Source organism: Falco punctatus (genome assembly GCF_963210335.1).
Source record: "Falco punctatus genome assembly, chromosome: 7".
NCBI classification, from domain to species: domain Eukaryota; kingdom Metazoa; phylum Chordata; class Aves; order Falconiformes; family Falconidae; genus Falco; species Falco punctatus.
In genome coordinates this window covers 15,252,419-15,273,614 of record NC_137587.1, presented here as the reverse complement: position 1 = coordinate 15,273,614, position 21,196 = coordinate 15,252,419, and the positions used below count along the sequence as shown (strand labels likewise).

General features: G+C 34.4%; 1 protein-coding gene across 3 annotated transcripts in view; it reads right to left on the bottom strand.

Moving 5' to 3' along the window:
• NOVA1 (NOVA alternative splicing regulator 1) overlaps positions 1–21,196 on the bottom strand; it is a 166,082-nt gene that overhangs the window by 131,629 nt on the left and 13,257 nt on the right. Inside the window, exon 2 of one of the 3 annotated variants that reach the window (XM_080395498.1) lies at positions 17,710–17,786. The exons of the other annotated variants lie outside the window; for them this stretch is intronic. The gene's annotated coding sequence lies outside the window, so the exon portion shown is untranslated. The remainder of the gene's footprint in view (positions 1–17,709; positions 17,787–21,196) is intronic. 3 annotated transcript variants of the gene reach the window in all.

The following is a 21,196-nucleotide window of genomic DNA, read 5'->3' as shown; positions in this document are numbered from 1 at the left end:
GAAGAACTAGATGACATAATGTGACTTAGTGAAGAATACTGGTAAGCAAATATGGCTAACTTCAGTGGGCTAGGGGACACAAGGAAGAGTTTCCTCATTCAGAAATGAATGCTAACTTAATGAAAAACCGAATGCCTGAGAACACTCCAATACAACGCTAACATATTCAGTTCAGCCTAACTTTTCATAGATGGCCACTTCAGGCACTACTTATAAACGTCCAGTTTTAAACAAGAACAATTTAACTGGCAAGCAGCAAGTCAAGCAAACACAATGGTAACCATCCATAAGCAATATTTGGAACTACAAAAAAAATTTACATATTGTGGCAAAAATTATTCTGTGGAGTTCAAATTAGAGATCCAATGCTTATATAAAATTAGCTATATATCTCCATTCATTTCCTCCTCCCGCCCAAAAAACCTAGGGACAACAGTACACCTTACAACCTAAGGATGCTAAAATGGTTATTCGTTTGTATGTATGAACACCTACTGTAAGAGTGAGAATCAGAAGAAAATAACAAGCAATCAATACTACTATCCTATTCCATGCATACTTTCTTAAGCTAAGACTAAATAAAATGTAGGCCAGCACAATGCTAATTAAACAAGATATTAACTCAAATATCCATTCAGTAAGTATGCAAAATCATTAATGACTTAAAGTCACCAAAAAAAAATCATTTGTGAATTAGCTTTTCTGCACTTTTTCTTTACTTTTAAAGGTGCTTCCTCTCCATGTCAGAAACCAAAAGTTAAGAAGTGACAACACAAATGTCAACTTCTGACATATGTACAATAGCAACTGTGTCATTTCCCCTTGCTACATGATTCTCACCCCTCTGGACCGTTACAACAAAAATAAACACAAGACACTTACAAGGTAAGACAAAGGCAATAACAATTACTACGAAACAAACTCTACAACGCAAAATAAATAAGAGGCTATTACCTCCAAATTCAATGTTACAGCAAAAGCCTTTGAAACCCCAAAATTAATAAAGTATCAGACAAGAATTCGGTCAAGAAAAACTAACATTTTTAGCTACTGAGATTACGCATCATTAAAAACAATCCTCATTAACGCTATACAGTCTTAGTTTTATTTCTTTTATTCTTAACTTCTGAATCTAGTCTGAGACACAAATACCTAAAACAGAAGTGGTAACAAAAGTAACAGCATCATTTACTTCAGCGTTCTTCTGCTTGGAACAAAGATTTGATTTTGTATTATATATCAAAAGTAATACTGGAACACAAGTATTTTTTTAAGTTACTGTCCCTGTTCCAAGAACAAAAATTTAAGAAGTCAGAACTTATTAGTCAGATCATTTTGATGCTTCACTATCAGCAGGGAAGGGCCGCATGTAACAATGTATTTCATGCAATCTCACTGGGGTTCCTTTGGACCAGCTCCTGAAATTGAGAAAATATATTAAGCATCTCTCTCATTCAGGGATCTTTTGATTTGTATTGGATTTATTTAGTTTTTTATTTATACATTTGTGTTCAAAGAAGTGACCACCATCTCATGTGCCAAAATGATCATTAAGTTGTTATCTATTTCAGGATGTGTATTATGGATATATACACACACATATATGTGTATGTGTACCTAGATATGCACACACGTACAGACATCATCCTTTGGCCTATCAAAATACTGTACCATCTTTCATTCTCATTACAAGGTGACTTTCTTTTCATTCCATCTTAAATGTTTGTGTAGCCATAGCCCACAATATGAGCTAGAAGCCAATGAACAAGATTCCAGGTCTGATACTTTACAAAGATATAAAGTTGGAAGTACAGTAGGTATTCACTACTTTACAGACACCAAAGTTATCTGCTTTTTGAACCCAGCACCACACCGAGCATAGAATCTCACAAAAAAACCACAAAGCACTAAAATCTAGGAAGAAAAACATTATGGAATTGTGAGATTTCAAACAACTAACATGCACAATTCTGTCAGCTGATTTGAAACCTTTTTGGATACAGCTAACAGAAAAGTAACAGCAAGTACTCTCCTCTTTCCCATTTAATCAAGGTCAGCATTCAAACCCAAAGATGCTGCATCCATGTGCCTGAAAGGAAAGTCAACATTACATTCTCCTCTTTCAGTCTGCTAAGTAACATTAATTTCAAACACTGATAACTGTCATACATTCAAGACTAAGATGAGTATGAAGCAAATAATTATTTTTCCCTACTTCATCCACAGAAGAAATGAACTTGCACAATTAATCCTCTATTTCATTAATAAACCTCTCTATTAGAATATATAAAATATCTTCAGCCATAATTGGACGAACATTAGATTTTATGAACACTCACTGTCTTGACACTTTTTTTTCCTGATTTGCAATGCTCTTGATTGAAATGTTCGTATTGAAATTAAGAACGTAAGCAGTACCATACTGGATCAAATACACTATTCTGAAATGGAAAGAGAAACAAAATCATTACAGAAAGACCTTTCCTCAGTGTATCATCCCAGCATTCAGCAGTTCACATAACAATATGTTGATCGCACAAGGCAGGCACACTCTGCACACTGCTGCTACCATCCTGATCATCCACAATCATCTCAATGAGAAATTTTTTGGAGTATGTTTCTTTCTCATCCACATCCAAGTTTTTTTACAAAATAGAAAGTGAAAAAGGTGGGAAATAGGAAAGCCTGAGGACAGGCTCTCTGAAGCCAAGAAATTCTCCCACTGCCCTAAATGTATTTATTCCCTATTAAAACACTTTACACAATAACAACTCACTGGAAGTTGCAATAAATACCTGATAAGGAGGAACAGGTTCTATATTCCTGCCTTATTAAAAAAAAAAGTGTATTTTTTAATCCCACACTTCAAGTAAATTCTATGTTTCCAGGAAAAAACACCGCTCATATTTCCAGTTTTGTTATCTGACCAAAGCATATTTATGAATGTCTTCAAATCACCAACAAAAATAATGGACTTCTGGTGACTCTACATTAACATGAAACTTTATTAAGAAGCCGTAGGCTACAGACACTACAGTATGCTCAAACACAGTTGTTAATACATCCGTGCAATGGGTTAATTTTTTTTTTCTACATAATTTAAGTGAGAAATCTTGGCAGCAAGGAATCTAGTTGAATTTGATTTTGCTAATTAGTTGTTTAATTGCATTTAAATTTTTGTACAGATTTTCACAGCCTGTTCAGCAGATCTATCTTGTAAGCACAAAATTAACAGTGCCTGGGATTTTCTAGACCTATGAGATCTGAATGTTTGGAAGTTTTTTGGCTTTAATCTGTTGTACTAGAGTAATTTCCTTCACAGGTAACAACAGTAACCAGCATCCCCCTTAAAACAAAAAAACACACACAAAAAAAAAAAACAAAAAACCCAAACAAAAAAAAAAAGCAGACTTCTACAGCAGCCTAGACATGCCATATAGAATTATGCCTTATATTTAACAAATACAACTTTATAAAATAAATATTTAAAAAGAAATAGCTTTAAATCTGTAAGATTTGATGTATCAGAAAATATATCAGATATATTTACCTGTGACAGATGCTTTATCTGTGACAAAAAATGATCAACTGCAAAAATTTCAAATACAGCATCCCTACTTACCTAAAATCCCACCCAAAAAACACAAACAAAAAAGGAAATTCAACATACCTCTGGCATTTTACGACACAATAGCCAAGATGGGGGAAGACTTCAGCAATTCCTTTGAGTCTCATAAAATAAGGTTTTGATTATGTCTTTCCACAGCTACCTAAGAACCACATCTACCTAGTTTTAAGATGGCTCCTGTTTTCAAGCTAATCATTACATTTGATTAATCTTCAGCAATAATACTTTTGACAAATTCACTTTCCAACCACGCTTTAAGCCTATCTTCTTTTTCTTCTTTGCCAAGACTTACAAAGACAGTATAGCTCAAAATACTTTCTAATTTATATATACATACACAAGCAATTTTTCCTGATTATTTTCTCTCTCTTTTTAAATCACAAAGTAGATATCTGAAAGGAGCTATGGGGATGTATAAGTGAGAGATCACTTGACTTACTTCCACTTATTTCATCAAGGATAATGATCACAATACCCTCAATAAATAATATCAAAGTTAGAATAATGACAAAAACTATTATTCTCCAGTTTCACGACCTTCCTTCTCTACTTTCTACTTTCCTAAAACATAGCCTTCTTTTTACTGGATTTCACTTAGGTACATGAAATCCTGTTTTAAAGAACATGTTACAGCTAACATAACATGCATATACAATGCATACATCTTGCATTGAGCTGCACATACTGATATTCTCTTTGTTCATATTATTCCAATTTTTTTAACTCTAAATTGAATTTAGGTCATGATAGTCCTAAAGATTTGGTGCTGCTTCAGTCAGAACAGTACAACCTACCAGACATATCAGTCATAAGTATTGCGGAATTTTGAAAGAAAAAATGTGCATAAGCAGGAATGTTGCAGAAATGGTCATCAGGAATGTTCATCCGCTCTTCTCAGTTACATGCAAACAATGTTAGGTAATCTTCTCATACCAAACAGCAGAAAAAGATCAGGCCCAATCATTTCAAAGTATTATTCAAAATGCATGTAGTTTTTAGGAAATGTCCTTTTTATTTTTTTTTAACTTCTATGTTATTTTAGTCCTACAGTCCTATACATTTGCATTAAGTTATGTAAACTAAAATATGGGATATTAAACAAATATTAGGAAAGCAGTAGGTACTAATAAACATTCCTGCACTGCAACACAAAAATCCTTACAGCTAATATCCTGGGGTTTAGTCACATCAAATTTACACCAGTAATGTTTGAAATACAGGCAAAACCCCTAAATATGATAGATGGCCAAGTTTAATTTGTAACTCTTCAAATCTACCACATAAAAATGAAAGACAACAGTAACTTCTACTGAGCTCAAAGCTGGCTCACAAACCAGTAACAGAGAAAAATAATATAAACCAAATACAGTACTGGCACAGCAGCATGTAAAAATGAAGACAATACTTAGGATAAATAGACAATCTTATCAGTGTCACTTCTAACCAGGAACAAACTCCTTTGATATTTTCATGAAAGTTATTTTTTTTACTCACAACACGCAAATTTGCTATACTTTTTCATATATCAGTTTCACCTTAACATTCCAATGGCTGTTCTCCTATGTACACAGTAAAAAAGGTAGCACTGTTCCTCTTTTATTGAGCCAGTATTAGTAATAACCAAAAGTAAAGTATAATTCTGGAATAAAATTAAGCCACTGCATTTGCAATTGTTTGGGGTTTTTTTCATATAACCTTTCAGATCCCCCAGGAAACAGCTTTGCAATGCGTAATTTCTTGCTTACTTGAATAGTCAGGGCCTAAGTTAACTGTAGTTCACATCTTGACCTAAATGATGCAGCTTCTTCCTCCATTTGCATAACCTTCTCCCTGCTCATAAATAAGAGTTCTTCATGACCAACTACATTAAATGTGCACTTAAGAAATTACTTCCGAAACCGATGCTTTTCAATTTAGTATTCAGAACCATTCTCTACTTGTAATTGCATCTAGTTTTCTTAAAGACAGGTGAAAAGTCCTTCAAATCTAGGAGGAGAGGAAGGAGGTGGCAAGAGGAAGGCATAAGAAACATAGCATCACAACTCCAAAGAGTACCACAGTTCATTTCAGGACACAAGTGGGGATCAGTTTATTTTTTTAAAGTCAACTGTTTAGCACTTGCATAAAAAATAACGTTCACAGCCCACTGAACAAATACACACAGAAGTAGGAGCAAGAAAAATAGAGCAGATGCCCACCACTTTTGATGGAGTAAAGCTCTCAACTTTAACTATCAGCTTTATTCTAAGTAGTAAAATGTTGATGATAAAGAAATAATAATGGGTAAAAAAAAAAAAGGTGGAGTATTATTTTGGTAAGATTTTGAGGAAAAAGAAGAAAAAAAACAAGCCTCCTCTTTCAGTTACTAAAAAAGTAGCCCTTACCCATACAGATACACATAGATTTAATTTTTTTTTAGTTATGAGCTTTAGGTCTACTTGTTTTAAAATATCTTCTCCTTCACTTACTTAAAAAGCTTTTAATTCAGGCAAGATTAAGTGACAGTCACAAAACAACTTCACTATCTTCATAATTACTTTTCCTGATTATTGATTAAAAATCAAAAATTAACATAAAGTGTTAAAAACTGATAATGTTTTTTTTATTAATGCTGTAGGTTCTTCAGAAAAGAAAAAGCCACTCCTCTATTTTTGATTCAGTCCATAACACAAAATTTATCAAATTAATCCTGTACATTTTAATACAGAAAAATATACCTGTAACAATTCCATTTTGTATTTATAAATTTTCATCCAATATCATACCAACACGTATATCTGGTATGCATATAAAACATACACATCACATTCCTACAATAAGTTAATTCCAAAACTGTTCTCAACTCCCAAGTAATAACTAGGGAGGTAAATTCCTTGGGGTAAAGGACAGATTTTTCTTCTGCATTTCTACAGGACATAGAATATGGGAATCCTATAGGGTTCCTACACACTAAGTCAAGACACAATAATCTTCAGGAAATAAGCAAGGATCAGGTTGTTGGCAAGGAATGTAAAACATATTCCATCTCATTATGCACATATTGAGGGACCTTGAACTGCAAAATATTTTCAACTGTATAAATGGTCTTAGCACCACTTCCTACTGAAATTTGTAAGAACTTAGAACGGACAAACTTTCTGTTCTGCACTGAAGTATCTAGAATTAACAGCCTGTTAGTTAGAAATAAAGTGCAACCATGCAACGTAAACTGAGAACATTTTATTATAAATTTTAGTATAAAACACCTCTCCTACCAAGACAGCAACTGTTTAGATGTGACTTTTGCTTCTTTTATCCAACTAGACATAGAAATTTTGACAGCTAAAAAACTAGAGCTATAGTTACTCATAAAACTTAACAAAATCAAAGTTATAAAAAAACAAAAAAAGTTACTGACCTCTATGAAAAAGTACTGTTACCAAAAGCTACTTTAAAACCTAAACTATCTTTGAAATAAACAAAACCAAAAATTATCATTTCTAACATACTGAAGCAGTCTAAAAACTAAAACTTTGCCCAGTCTTGAGATTTAATGAAACAATATTCATCATGGGCCCAGAGCCATCAAAAAAATCTCTATATATTCTGTTTCTCCTTTCACAAAAATCCCTGAGGCTACACAGAATTTCTTGAGACTCCAATTTATAAGTTGGTAACTTTTCCCAAATCTTTAGCCAAGGAGTTTAGAGATCAAACAGCCAAGCATTGTCCACATGCTTTCTCTTTCCAGTTCTATTTTCTTGTTCCTTTTCTTAACATCATCATCTTGCCTTAACTGGGGCAAATTCTGAATTTCAGAGTGGGTAACACCACACTGAATATATAACCATTGTGAACAAGGAAGAAAAGGCAAAGGATACTGAGATGACAGGAAGTCCTAACAGAACTCTAGAACAAAAAGGTAAGATGTATCTAACATAGCACCATATATGTGGGCACAAGTATCTTTGAAATGGCCTAATAGATTTGCACAGACATGCAACAGCCATCCCAATATAAAAAAAAAAATTGTCTGGTTTTATAAAAATTACTGTGGATAATGCTCAGAGCCAGGTTTAAAATTCACTGAGACTGAGCTAGAGAAGCAGCGATTTCTTCTCACAGAAATATTCTCAAAATGGGGCAGAATTTTTAGAGTTGAAAAAACCCTGCTTTGGTTTCCTGCCTACCTTTGCAAAAACACTGCAACAGATCTAACCCCTGCCAACCACGCTGCCAAAGCAGCAGCGGTGGTACATACCATACGGGCAGTCACTGGGAGGTTACAGAGTAGGTACCATCAATGATGGTAAAAGAGATGAACAAGGGCAGGCTCTTTAAACATCCCTCTAGTAAACATCCCTCTCCTCCTCACCGATCTGCTCACACATAGCTGTCTTAGTAGCTAGTTACAAGATTATATAACCATTTCCACAGCCTTTCCATGTACAACAGAGATGCAATTAACAACAGGAAATTAAAAATCTGAAGGCTTTCAGATACTTGACTCTGAAATTTCAATCTTCAGTTTAGGCTTGGGGAGGGCAGAGGCAATTGGTTGTATTTTTCACATGCAACATTTTATTACATTAAAAAAAAAACACAGAAGTGGCTCCTAGCTGACAACTACAGAGAACATGAATGACAAATATAATCACAATCTTATGCAAATAAGCAGAAAGTATGGTTGGTTTAAAGGTAATAGTGATCTGTCTAGAATGCCATGTTTAATTCCAACACAGTTTTCATTACCAATCAAACTCATTTTCAACTCACACATCAATTTATGAATCTGATCAGATATTCATGTGACACCATGCTTGGAGTCACTTGACTCTTAAATCAGAACTTGATAAAAAAGGTTTTTTATCTAAAAAACTTTTTTTATTAAGCTGAAAAGTTAGCTTAATGCTATTTTTTTTTTTATTTTGTGAAAGAAATCATGCACACTTTCAGGAATATAGGCTACTGAGTAAGCAGCAAATTCCAGTGCTAATGAAATCATACAATCTCAGAAGTTCCTATTTGTCTTAAAAAGCATTTCCATAGACTGTAGTTTTGAATTATAGCTACCTGCAGTAAGATGGAATTGGACTTAATGATCCAAGAGTATGATTGTATGAGTATGATGTCCCATTAATAGTTCTGTCAAAAAAGGATAGTTCTTTTCATTAACTAAATTACATTTATCTTATGAAGGAAAAACAAACGGCCCCTTTGCTTTACTATAAAAATCTTAACTTCCCACCAGCTTGTTTAAATGGTCTCATACAAATAGGCACCACGCTCATAGGGCACATATTCCTTTCTCATCCTCATCCTATTTCGTTTAGGACATCTCTTCAGTGAGTAAAGGTCTCTGGAGCACTCCTCTAGATGCATTTCTTTTGTGGAAGAGGTTGGAACTGGCAGCATCACCTCAATTTTGGGGCAGGTCAAGGGCCTTAAAAGGGCTATGGTTATGAGATTTTATGGGTTTGTCTGAAAGGACAGCAGAGGACTGGATTCCCTAATCCACGAGATCCTTTCCACACCTACTTTCTAACTAATTCACTTGAATTAGCTTCCTGAAAGACCTCTCAGCTGCCTTCTATACTATGTTCCTTTTGAACACTCAACCTAGAAGCACCCCAAGAATGACCTGTGTAAGGGAACATGGATGAGGACCTAAGCAGCATCAAATGCTGTAAATTCAATTTATTTTAGTAACTCTTAGTAGTGTCTGCCAGAATACCAAGACCAAACTAAGTGATTTATTTATTTATTACACACACACACACACGCTACATTTTTAGTAAGGAAAAATGTTTAGACAACAAAATAAGGTTAATAATCTCTGTGGTGGTCTCACCCTGGCTAACAGCTAAACCCACAAACCTCCTCATTTGCTACCCTCCTCTCCCCCTAGCAGGATGGGGGGGAGAAAATAGGACAAGCAAACCCAAGAAAAATCATGGGTAAGATAAAACACAGTTTAATAAGTAAAGCAAAAGAGGAAGAAAAAAACCCCAAAATGATGCAAAGGTAATCTCTCACCACCTCCAATGGGTAGATGGCTTGCCCAACTATTGCCTGACCAAAACACTACCTAAAACCCGCTTCCCCTCCACTTACTAGGACAACATTGTATGGCACAGAATAGCTTTAGACAGTGCAGGTCATCTGCCTGGTGGTGTCCCCTCTCAACTTCTTGGGCACACCCAATGTACTCCCTCTGCCAGGGTGGGCAGTCAGAAAACCAGGCGGCCTTCCCAGCTGTGCAAACACTGTTCAGCAACAGTTAAAACATGAGTGTATTGTCAACACTTTTTTTAGTCACAAATCTAAAACCTAGCACCATACTAGTTGCTGTGAAAAAAAAATTTAACTCCATCCCAGACACACCCAGCTGGACTCAGAAGTGTTAACTTTCCTCCCTTGACACTTGTCATGTGTGACCAGTGATTTCTACATAGCTACACAGTGTGGAAATGCCAGGTGTGAGGGTTTTAACCACGTTTAACAATTCTCAGCTGCTTAGGTAGTTGACTTTTTTTTTTTTTTGCCTTAACTTAAAAAGTGAGGGAACTTGTGCACCAAGACAGACAAGCTATATGTAAAAACCAGACTTTTCTTCTTTTCTCATAGACATTTTATTACAGCAAACATTCTGACTATCCCTCAATTTCAATACTAACTGTATCACTATTTTTAAAAGTCTTAGAATTCTTATATAGTTAGAAAAACTTAAAAAATTATAGGGAACACGCTAGTCAAAGATTCCACTAAAAATACAGCAGTTTATAACTACATTTTAAGTTATCAGAAGCAGGGCTTTGCAAAGAAAAAGGTCTGCCATCATTACCTACAGCTTCATGAGAGGGAATCAGTAAAAAAGAATTAACAGCTTTCAGCTGTAAAATTACTAATTCCACTAATACAGTACATTAAACATGCCATTTGAGATATATGCCAGCTTAAACTACCACATATGGCATATCAATCTAATTATCACAGTTTGTGTTTTCATATGCAGAGCTGTTCTAGTTTTTAAACAATGTGTCAAAATGCACTGGTTTATCTGAAAACAGAAAATTCTATCTTTTATACTACCAGTAGGTCAATACCGTATTTTTAACATGCGGTGCACTACATGTCAAAAAAAAAACCAACCAAAAACATTAGAACAAGTGTGTTGAATGTTTTAGTAATGCTTTTAGCTTTCTTATTGGTCAAATGTTAAGGGTCAAAATTAATTTTAAAACTAGGAATAAGTTTCTCAAAGATAGCATTTTTTATTTTTATTTTTCCTTTTAAGTCTTTAATTCACCTACTGACATACTAAGCCTTAATTGACAATGGACAAATAAAACAATCAAGTTAGTCATTCTTCCAGTTTTTCATGTGATTAAAAAATACTGTGAAATAGCACGTGTGCAGACATCAGTTGCAGTGAAGACAGACCTCACTTGTGTTCCTTCTTCATATGCAATTTGACCTCACACAGAACAATTGCTATTGCAGAATCATATATTCTAATTGCAGTTCAATACAAATCATGCCCTACAATATTTGATTTCAGATTCCCCAGCTGGTGCTTAGTGTCAGTTCAGCTGTTCAGAGGGATTTTTTTTTTTTATGTTTCTTTGTGTAAATAAGCAAAAAGCTCACACAATTACCATGACGCATTATATGATCTTAATATCTCCTTTTTCAACTAAAAAAAAAGACCATGTTTTTTTATTAATAAAAAAAAAAAAAGCTCATGGAAACAATTAACACCTTAGTAGCTATATAACTATGTAGCAGTCATTGCAAATACTTTTGCCTCTCATTCAGGAACACAAAATAAAGGTAAAGACACACCACTTAGTTACTAAATGCATTTTCCACTCTCTCCCTCAGTTCTTGCAAATTGTAGGCAGTATTTTTGACAAATTATTTCAACAGAAAGCAGACAATATCAATATACTTGAATATACTGTATAATTCTAAAAAACCAGATTACATTACAAATACAAGCATTCAAAAGTTTAAGTGCCTCCCTGTTTTATTTTCCTGTTTGTTTTTAAATAAGCATCATGTCCTTGAATCTGCTATTACCCTTAAAGATGGTTTCTATTAAGCTCAAATTAAACACATGCAAAAATAGCATTTCATTTTTTTTTTGCTGAAATAATTTTAAAGTCATTAGAACTTGAACACTAAATCAAACCATTATTTTAGATTTTCATTTTCAATAAACAAATCAGGGCAATATTTTTAAAATAGAGTTGTGTAACCAACTGGACTATCCAGAAGATAGTAATGAAAAAAGTTGGAATACGTTGGGTTTTCCTGAAAAGCAGAATGGTGTATATTGATGAAGTATGTATGGAAGAAATCAACTGTCTCCTCCCTGATACAAAGTCCAAAAAACCCTTCTAAAAGATGAGTCAAACCATTTTATGTAATAATAAACAAAAATAGGACAATGACTTCATGACTACTATTTTATGTCAAAATGCCAGTATTTTTTTAGAATTTATTTTTAGGAAGTTTATCTGGGCCTTTTAATATTTCAGAGCAGAATTTCAATTACAGAATTCTTCCCACTAAATGTTTAGATATTTTTTGATAATTGTTAGGCCCATATAACTTCATAAATTTTTATTTCTACCTTTCAAAACTAAAAGAAAATAAATATGTTGGAACAAAAGAAAAAATAATGCTTGTAATGAGTAATTATTTGCAAATGGAAACAGATTCTAGAAAATGTTTAGTTTCAAGAGGATTTGTAACTGAATCTGGATTAGAGCTAATGCTTCTCTTTCAAAATGGACCTTTTACCAAGACTGACATACATTAACATAAACCCAGTATTTTCCTACACAGAATTACTGAACAGATGTACAACTATATTAAAAAGCCAGTTCATACATAAAGATGCAGAATCATTCTTTTAATATCAGGAAATCCAACCCTGTTCTTAAGCAAAGCCAAAGAATGAGGCAATTACAAAACATCATTGATTATATACACTGGTTTTATCATTTGTCCTGGTTTTGGCATTAGTAAAGGGCTGCATTTCTGCATTAAAAATTGAAAGGAACTTTTAAAACAATGTAATTTTTCTTGCAAAGAGACCATGAACTAAAAGAACTGGCTATAAAACTCTTACCCCAAAAGGGGAGAACATGTATATTTGGCAAATTCATATTGATAATCTGTATTATATACCTATTTTTTACACACATTGTTTAGAACTGAAAAGGCATCATACATGATCCTCAAATAAGATATCAAATCAGATAAGATCAAATAAGATTCCTGTATTCATCATTTACTTGACTGTATTAAAACTGAATATAGAAGGCAGACATCTCCAAATACAGACTCAAACAGCTCTATTCAGCTGACAAAGGTTCAGTTACAATTGTTTGCAAAGCTAGAAAACTGTGAGAAACATCTCTCCTCAAAGGTAAAAACAGCAATAAACGTTAACTGCCATAAAAGAGCACCAGTAAAAAACACATTCCTTTGCTAGAAAAAGGAAAACCCTTAGAAAGAAGTCTTTTAACAAAAGACCTAAATTGGAAACATATACAGATTTTTAATTATTTTTTTTTATTATACACTACTATTCATCTATCCCTATGTGAAAACACACTAATATGGGACTGCATAGGCTGGATACATATTCTACCCTGTGTAAATTCAGCACTTACCTGAGTCTAATGTTTGTATATAGAAACTGCTGGTAATTTTGCTGCCTTTGTAGGAGTATCTCCACTCAGTTTCCTGGGAGGCAGTAGCAAATTGGAAAGAAATTCTCATTTTCAGCCCTTATGCTTAAGAGGCAAGAAAAATAACATGTATCCCTTTTTGCTGAAAGTAACAACATCAGCAGTGGCAAGACGGAAGAACTAACTAACTGTACTAACCCACATATATAAAGGGCTCGGACAGCTTCAAGAAATGCTCAACTTCAGTGGAATATTTGACCTCAAGCAAATCAAATAGAAAACAATTTGTCAGGTTTTGATTACTCAAAAAATTCTTCACCCTATCTAAAAATGGTAAGTTTTACCTACCACACAATCTGAATTCAGACAGAGTGATGGTTATAATTTACTGCCAGAATTTCCATTGTGAACTTCAAGTATAAAAGTGGAAGCAAAAAAGAAGCATCATGTTAAACTACTTATGAAATACACTACAAATTTTCCAGTGCTTATAATATGCTGAACTACTACTCTGAGATACAGAATGTAAAGGTTTGTAGAGGGAAAACTTGGAAGCTCTAAAAAATAAATGGAAGATTAAAAATTGAAATCACTGGCCTTTTCCTAAATAATCAGCATACACATAGCGTTTCTTGGATTAAATATCTCTTTCTAACCATCTTCAGCATTTGTAAGATGACCTGTCCAGCAACATTCCTCAATTTGCCCCATGGAAGGGGGCAAACAGGGAACATTCCACACCTTGAAGAGGATGATGCTAGTAAAAACATCTGTACAGAAATACAGTATGAAAACCATATTTTGCTTTTGAGCAAGGGAGAAAAATTGAGGAAGTGATAATACCCTTAGAACACAGCACTTAAACGCTATGTGAAAACTGTTGCACTCTAAAGGGATTAACACAACAGAACCTGCTTAAAGCAGAGTAAAACTTTAAAAATGATTCAATATAGAGAGATAAAGTCTACTCAAATGCCCCAAGGTATCTTGGTCTTTCCCTCTACATAGAAACTTACCTACAAGGATTACAGAGTATCTATGGATCTGAATGTGCACTACAGTTCCACATCCGTTTCTTTATACTGGGATCACTTCAAGCAACACATACCATCATTCTCCCTTTGTTTGCCAATAATCTGTATTAGCATTCAGTAGATAACTATTAGTAGCACTTTCTCCTCTAAATTTGCATTGCAACATTACACCTCTTTCCAGACCTATTGAAGTAGACCATACTACAAATATGACATTTACATTACTCCTGAAATACTTTTAAGTACACTTGACTTGAATATCAGATAGCCATCATCAGCTTATCTGCACCACCAAAGTAAGCATACTTTACAATACAAAAACCTCATCACACAAAAACAGTGCTATTAATGTATATAGTAATTTACACCAAAAGCCCTGCATGCTTCTTAGTTTTGCCTTCATAGAATCTTTGATGGGGAAAACCCATCCAAATTAAGACATCTTCATGCTTAAAACTACTGAGAGCATTACAATCACCTATTCTGGTCTCCTATACAATAACACTTTACAGGAAAAAAAAAAATCCCTGCATTATCTTAGAAGTCCATTTGACTATACACCTATTTAAAAAAAAAAAAAGGTTATTAAGTTTTAATTGCAGTTGAAATACCGCAACTCTTAAGTAAATTGTCATAATTTCTGGAAGTTTGTATTGGGAAAAACAAGGCACCAAATCAGAGCTGGCTATTCTACTGAAAAGACAAATACTTAAAGAAAAATAAATAATGAAAAAAATCAATGATCTTCAGACAGCCAATACAAAGCTGCCAAAATTTACAAGCAGAGACTTCTTTAAAAAAAGAAAATGCACAAAAAGAATTTTACAAGATGAAACTTAACAAGTAGCCATTTAGGCACCATGTAAGTTATTACATCGAAAAAAAAGGGACAGAAAGTAGATGAACAAGGAGTTTATTTTTGCTCATTCTGAGTATATGTGTGTGTGTTGAAGGGGAAAATCAAGGGGATACTTTTACAATTATGGATGACTAAATTCTGTGCCCTTCTCATGTCTACACCCTCCAAATCAGGAAGTGCTAAGGCTAATGAAGTGTGAAGGACAGAACTGGAACTACTTCTGAATGTCAAAAGCCACACTCTTTCAAATAATAAGTACTATCAAAAACAAAAGCCATTGGAAAAGATAATACAGAAACAAGAGATTATTAGCTACTATTCAACAAAGTACCATTTAAAAACTGAAACAAAAATTAAAATTAACTAGGTATAAATACATTAACTCTCAAATACTGACCTTGCTACTACTATCTGTTCTTTCTCTTTAAAACTAGAAGGTTATAAAACTTTGCTTAAACTGAGGAGTGTTTGTTTCTAAAAGGTACAGGAAACCTAAAGGAGGATAAATGTAACTGCCCATTTGATCCATTTTTCTCATCAAGAACGTGTAACAGTAAAGCTCTGAGGCTAAAAATTACCTGTGGATTTCTACATACACTTAAAAATACTGGATTTAACAACTGATTTAAAATCTGGCTTCCTGAGGAACAATTTGTTTCCTTCTTCTAAATTCTAGTTATTCAGGGATACAAATCATGATGAACTCAAGTAAAAAGAGCTATTGGCTACATAAGGAAAATTCCTTTTTATAGAGGTTCCTTCCTGTCCAATTCTAAGACTACCCGCTTACCACACAAAACTGTCCCATCTTCTTTCTGGTTATTTGGGATCAATTAATCAAAATTTTTTATTCATTTAACGTGTCATGTTGGCACTTGTAGAACAGCTAGTCATAAATGTAGATCCATACAGAACTAGACAGCTTATAAAATTAAGTACATATTTTATTATTGTTAAAAGCAGTGCAAATACTAGATGAGCACTTGGCATTACCAACCTAAACAAAAATACAAAAGCTTATATCCCTAAAAAAAAAAAAAAAAACAAACACTTTGTAAAGTTAGCACTTTTTTTTTTTAGCATCTCACTATGCAGGAAATCATATGCTGCTTGAGGAAGAGTAATCTCAACAAAACCTGGCCTAGGTGTGCTGCACTGCACAGTAAAATACTCAGAAGTTAGAAAGTGATATAATTACAAGGAGTTCCTGGGGAATCCAATTTTTACTTTAGATTGACAGAGTCACCAAGTGTTCATCTAATACAGTAAGTAGGAGACATACAAAGAATGAAGTGTGCACACACATGCAAGACAGAAAAAAAAACTCCATACATGTTCTATGTCTAACACTTCTCATTGCAACAGATCATTTTTATAAAGCTTTAAGGCATCCAGTAGCAGCATTTCATTGCGACCTTTGAAAATCAGCACAGACAGAATGCCAGAAGAGCCTCTCTTGTTCCACAGAAGTTTTCTTCAAATCCAGGTCAATAAACTGCTAAAAAAACACCTATTTCCTTTTTTTTTTTCCTTTTTTTCTTTTTTGGTGTTCCTCAGAAAAACTGTTGGCAGGCTGCCAGATTACAATAAAACATAAATATTCTATAACTCAAGCTCAATACTGCTGGCAAAACAGTATCTGCTGCAGCACCTGAATTGCTGCTGCTGTGCTGCTACTACTACATACTAGCTTACCTACACTGGCTTTTCCAAACACCAGGTTACAGATGGGGACAAAATGTAAACCTCAGCTAGATCATGCGCCAACTCAGCATATGGCCCAAATGGTCTTTCCCCCCCCTTCCCTCACACCATGATATTTCATTCCCCAGCTCTTTGGGAATGCACTCTGATACAGTCTTAATTCCATAAGCACACTGGATGCTCAACAAAGCCAACTGAATGGACATGTGCCTAACATGTTTCCTAATTTTCCAGTGGATGACATCATACAAATGAAGTATAAATATAGTCAAAATTTTATGTTATCAAAAGAAAGACTCCACAGTTGTATATTCAGTTAAATAGGTAATTTTTCATATACAGTTTGAAAATCAGAATTTAGAACACACTAGGAAGATGGTAAATTGCTGCTGCCTCTGATTATCTGGTTCTCTACAGAGAATTTTCTTCCCCATATTGCCAATGAAGAGTCTAAAAAGAGCTAAAGTCACTACTTGAAAATAAAATAAATACATGTACATACAAATCTTCCAAGAGCTTTGGACGTGTGCACTATGGTTCTTGATTCAAGCAAACAGGTGCCACTCTATGAAGTGGGGGAAAATAGTACAAATGTGTGAAGCTCTTTATGTGGGAAATTACAAGAGAGTTAAATGGCACAGAGCAAGGCACAAAAAGTGCTTTTAAAATAGAAACAAGGGAACATGCAGAGAACCTCAGTATCTAATTTAATTAATGATTGAGAATGCAAAGGCTCCAACTGGTGAAACATTAGCAGCAGCCATGAATTTCACTGTAGTTCTGTATAACAAGTAATCTTACCTGAGTGATTCTCAAAAAAATGTCAACACATCGATTGTATTTTTCATCTGATCCTGTCAATGCTGAGATGACAGGCCCTGCAGGATGCAGTGAGAGATCAATGATGAAAAACAGATGTTTAGTCTTTCCACAATCAAAACCTACAAGACCAGGCAAATACGAAATTTTGTCTGAGATTCATGCTTCTTCATATCCAACAAATGCTAATGTTACATAATCACTTTCACATAAGTAAGTTGACAAGAACATCTCTTCCTCACTTACAAGGGATCTGACCCCTGATCATTCATATCACCAATGTATAACTTTAAACCTGGTCCCTGATACACTATTCTTTCAAGTGGTTTCTGGTCACACAGCCAGTTATTTACATCAGCTATTTCTTAGGTCAACCTATGTTCTCTGGCCTTTTATGAAGGAGACTTAATTTTGTCCATCAATTATGCAGAACACTTAAACCTTACACAAAATTTATTGCAATTCAGAAGTCAAGAAGAGCAATGCATAATAGTATTGCTCATAACTAGCTCAGGAAGAGAGCGATAAATTCATATTCAAAAGTTACAAAAGCATGTTAGCATTGTACAGTTGGAAGCTGACTTCCACAGACGTGTTTCCAAACACTGTCTTAAACTAACATTTCAATCAGACCAGTTAAGAACTTGCAAATGAATTTTAATGCCTAGCTATAATCAAGAACAGCACATTTAATATTAAGTGAACTCCAGTCAGATTCAACCATAATTAACTATCAAATACATTAAAGTGAAAACAAGTTAATATGGGGGATGGGAATTTAGATAATCATAAATTTATTACGCATTAGAATACTTAGTATGTCTACCAAATATGGGGGAAATTTAAAGCAGAGTATCCTGACAATCCTGTCTCTGTTTGTAAAGTGAAATACAAGCAATGTAGTTAAGCCTTATAATGCTATGAATAATCACAAACTGGGATACAGACACCCCTGAAATCAAAACAAAAAAAAAGATGGAACAGAACCTTACAAGTCTGTAACGTAACATTTAGAAACTCTGTAGGCTAAACTCTGGTTTGGTTTTCCCTTTGGGGGGCAGAAAGACAGAATGGCCCTGAATACCAGAGTGAATGTAAGGAACCTGGTAGTTTCCTAAAGCCATGTCATGCAGTCAGGAAGAAGGTAGTAGTATATCTACAGTAAATTAATAGTCTCGCACATGCACAGCACACCCATTTATTCCAGCTGCCAAATACCAAGTTTCCATGTTGCCAGAAAGCCTTAAAAGAATCACAAGCCTGAGCTAGGCAGCACAAGCACCAAGCATACCCCACTACAGAGCACACTGCAGTACACCAGAAATTCATACCAGACACAATGTAACTCTTTCTATTTACAGACAATTGTATCTAGTGTCAGAATAAACACAAATATTTTTGTTATATCTATTAAACATGTTTTTGAAATGTCACCGTTATGTCAGCTTCATTACTCCACAGATTTGATAAGCAGGAAAAACGTATTAGTTTTAGTGAAAGTACATTAAGAATTTTATGCTAGTGTCAAACAAATCTAATTAAAAAACCAAAGGCCTACCTCGAAACATGGCCATCAATAAGAGTCGAAAAAGCAGCCTTTTCCTTTGTAATATATTGCGTTTTATACCATGACACTGCAGCCTCTGAGGGTCAGATTAATTAAGATCAACAGCAGCTGCAGTGCAACGTGAGAAGCACACTGCCACAGTTCTCACTAGTCCAGCCCAATTACCTGCAGCATTCCAGCACCGGGCAACTGACAACTATCATACTCCTCACCAAGTCATTAACTCCCACTGTCCTACTGATCAATTTTTCAAAACAAACTCTTTTTAAGATGGACTGCAAAGCTGACTGTGCCTACTGCAGGACACAAGGACGAGTCCCAGAGCGATGTTTGCCAGTCAGATCATTACAGACGTCACTTTATGCTAGGGCTGTGTCCCAAGACAGAAATGAGACAGTGGTCAGGTATAAGCCCTCCTCCAAATCCCTCTATGCTCTATTTCTAAAAGCCAGTCTGATAAATTCACTAAATCCAAGGTTTTCTCCCCTAGACAAAAAGCTACTGATCACTGATAAAATAAATTCCGTGGTCAACTACTGAGGGCAATATCTAAGTTAATGCAATTAATTAATCAAAAAGATCGAAGAATATTTGAAAAAAGTATTGCTTGTTACAGGTTGCACCCATTAAGCAAGAATAGTTTCTTTTACTGCATGAGGGAGAAGATGAAAACAATTAAGAGATTCAGACGTTTCCTGTTTCTATTTTTTGAAGATTAGCTCCAAGACCTATGTTCTGACAAACATCCATTAAAACTCTGATCATTCTGCAAAATACCATTAAAACATTGTATGGAAAATTTAGACTTTGTGAAAGAGGAAAATTTAAAATTTTCAGTGCATATCAACTCCAGCTATTTTTCTTAAGTTTTGGGTTGGGTTGGTGTTTTTTTTCCAGAATGTAAGAGTATAGAAAAGAGATATTCTTAGTGAATAATTGCTTTACAGAAATCTCAAGTTGATAAAAATAAAAATACTGTTACTAGAAGCACCTTCATCTACACAAATCAATCACAAGAAAGAAGTTGAAAATTACTAAACATGGCATTTCCCTGTGGCAACAGCCATCCTCACTTTGTTATTTTGCCAACCAAGTGCACATACGATCTGTATCATTTATGAAAGTTAGACTAACCCTTCCAAATCTATCACAAGTTGTTCTAAACCATTCTTATACAAGACAAAGCTCTTTCTTGCAAACTAAAGCCATCTACTATGTCAAAGTTTATTCTCATTTACATGAATAAGTCCCTCCGTGTAGAAGAAATCAGTGCAAATTTTCTACTTCTACTCAAAATTTCTCTAAGCCTCCCAAATGAGAAGCTGCTAAGTGATTGTACACTGGGTGAGTTAGATGTGTAACAATCTCAAGATCATACCCAGTTACATACTCAGTTTCAGCTTCCTTTTAAATGTAAAATACTAATGATCTGCTGGCTAGCAAGCTAACTTTTTTTTTTTATTCTGTTCCAGTAACTAGGCAACGGACAACTGTCCAACTGAGAATTATCTCTCTGAACAGCTGGCAATCAACACTTGGAGGTTTTGGTGGTTGGTCTTTTTTTTTTTTTTTAAACTAGAAGAAAGATAGGTGATTCCAGTGATTAGTTTACAAACCTACACAGCTCTCTTCCACCTCTGAAATCTCTACTCACTATTTATTTATTTCCTCAGTCCCATTATCCCCAGTTACCCATATAAGTAAATGTTTACAGCAGAATCTGAAAATCTTAGCTATATATTTATGAAATCTCTAATTAGATAATGTTAACACTACAGAAAAAATTAGAAGTATCAAGAATAAGTGAGATGCATTTCCTAATGTATGAAAAACTACCTTCAAAGAACCATGACAACAGACAGCTAGTAACTAACTCCATTCTCGCTTCTAACTCCATTACTC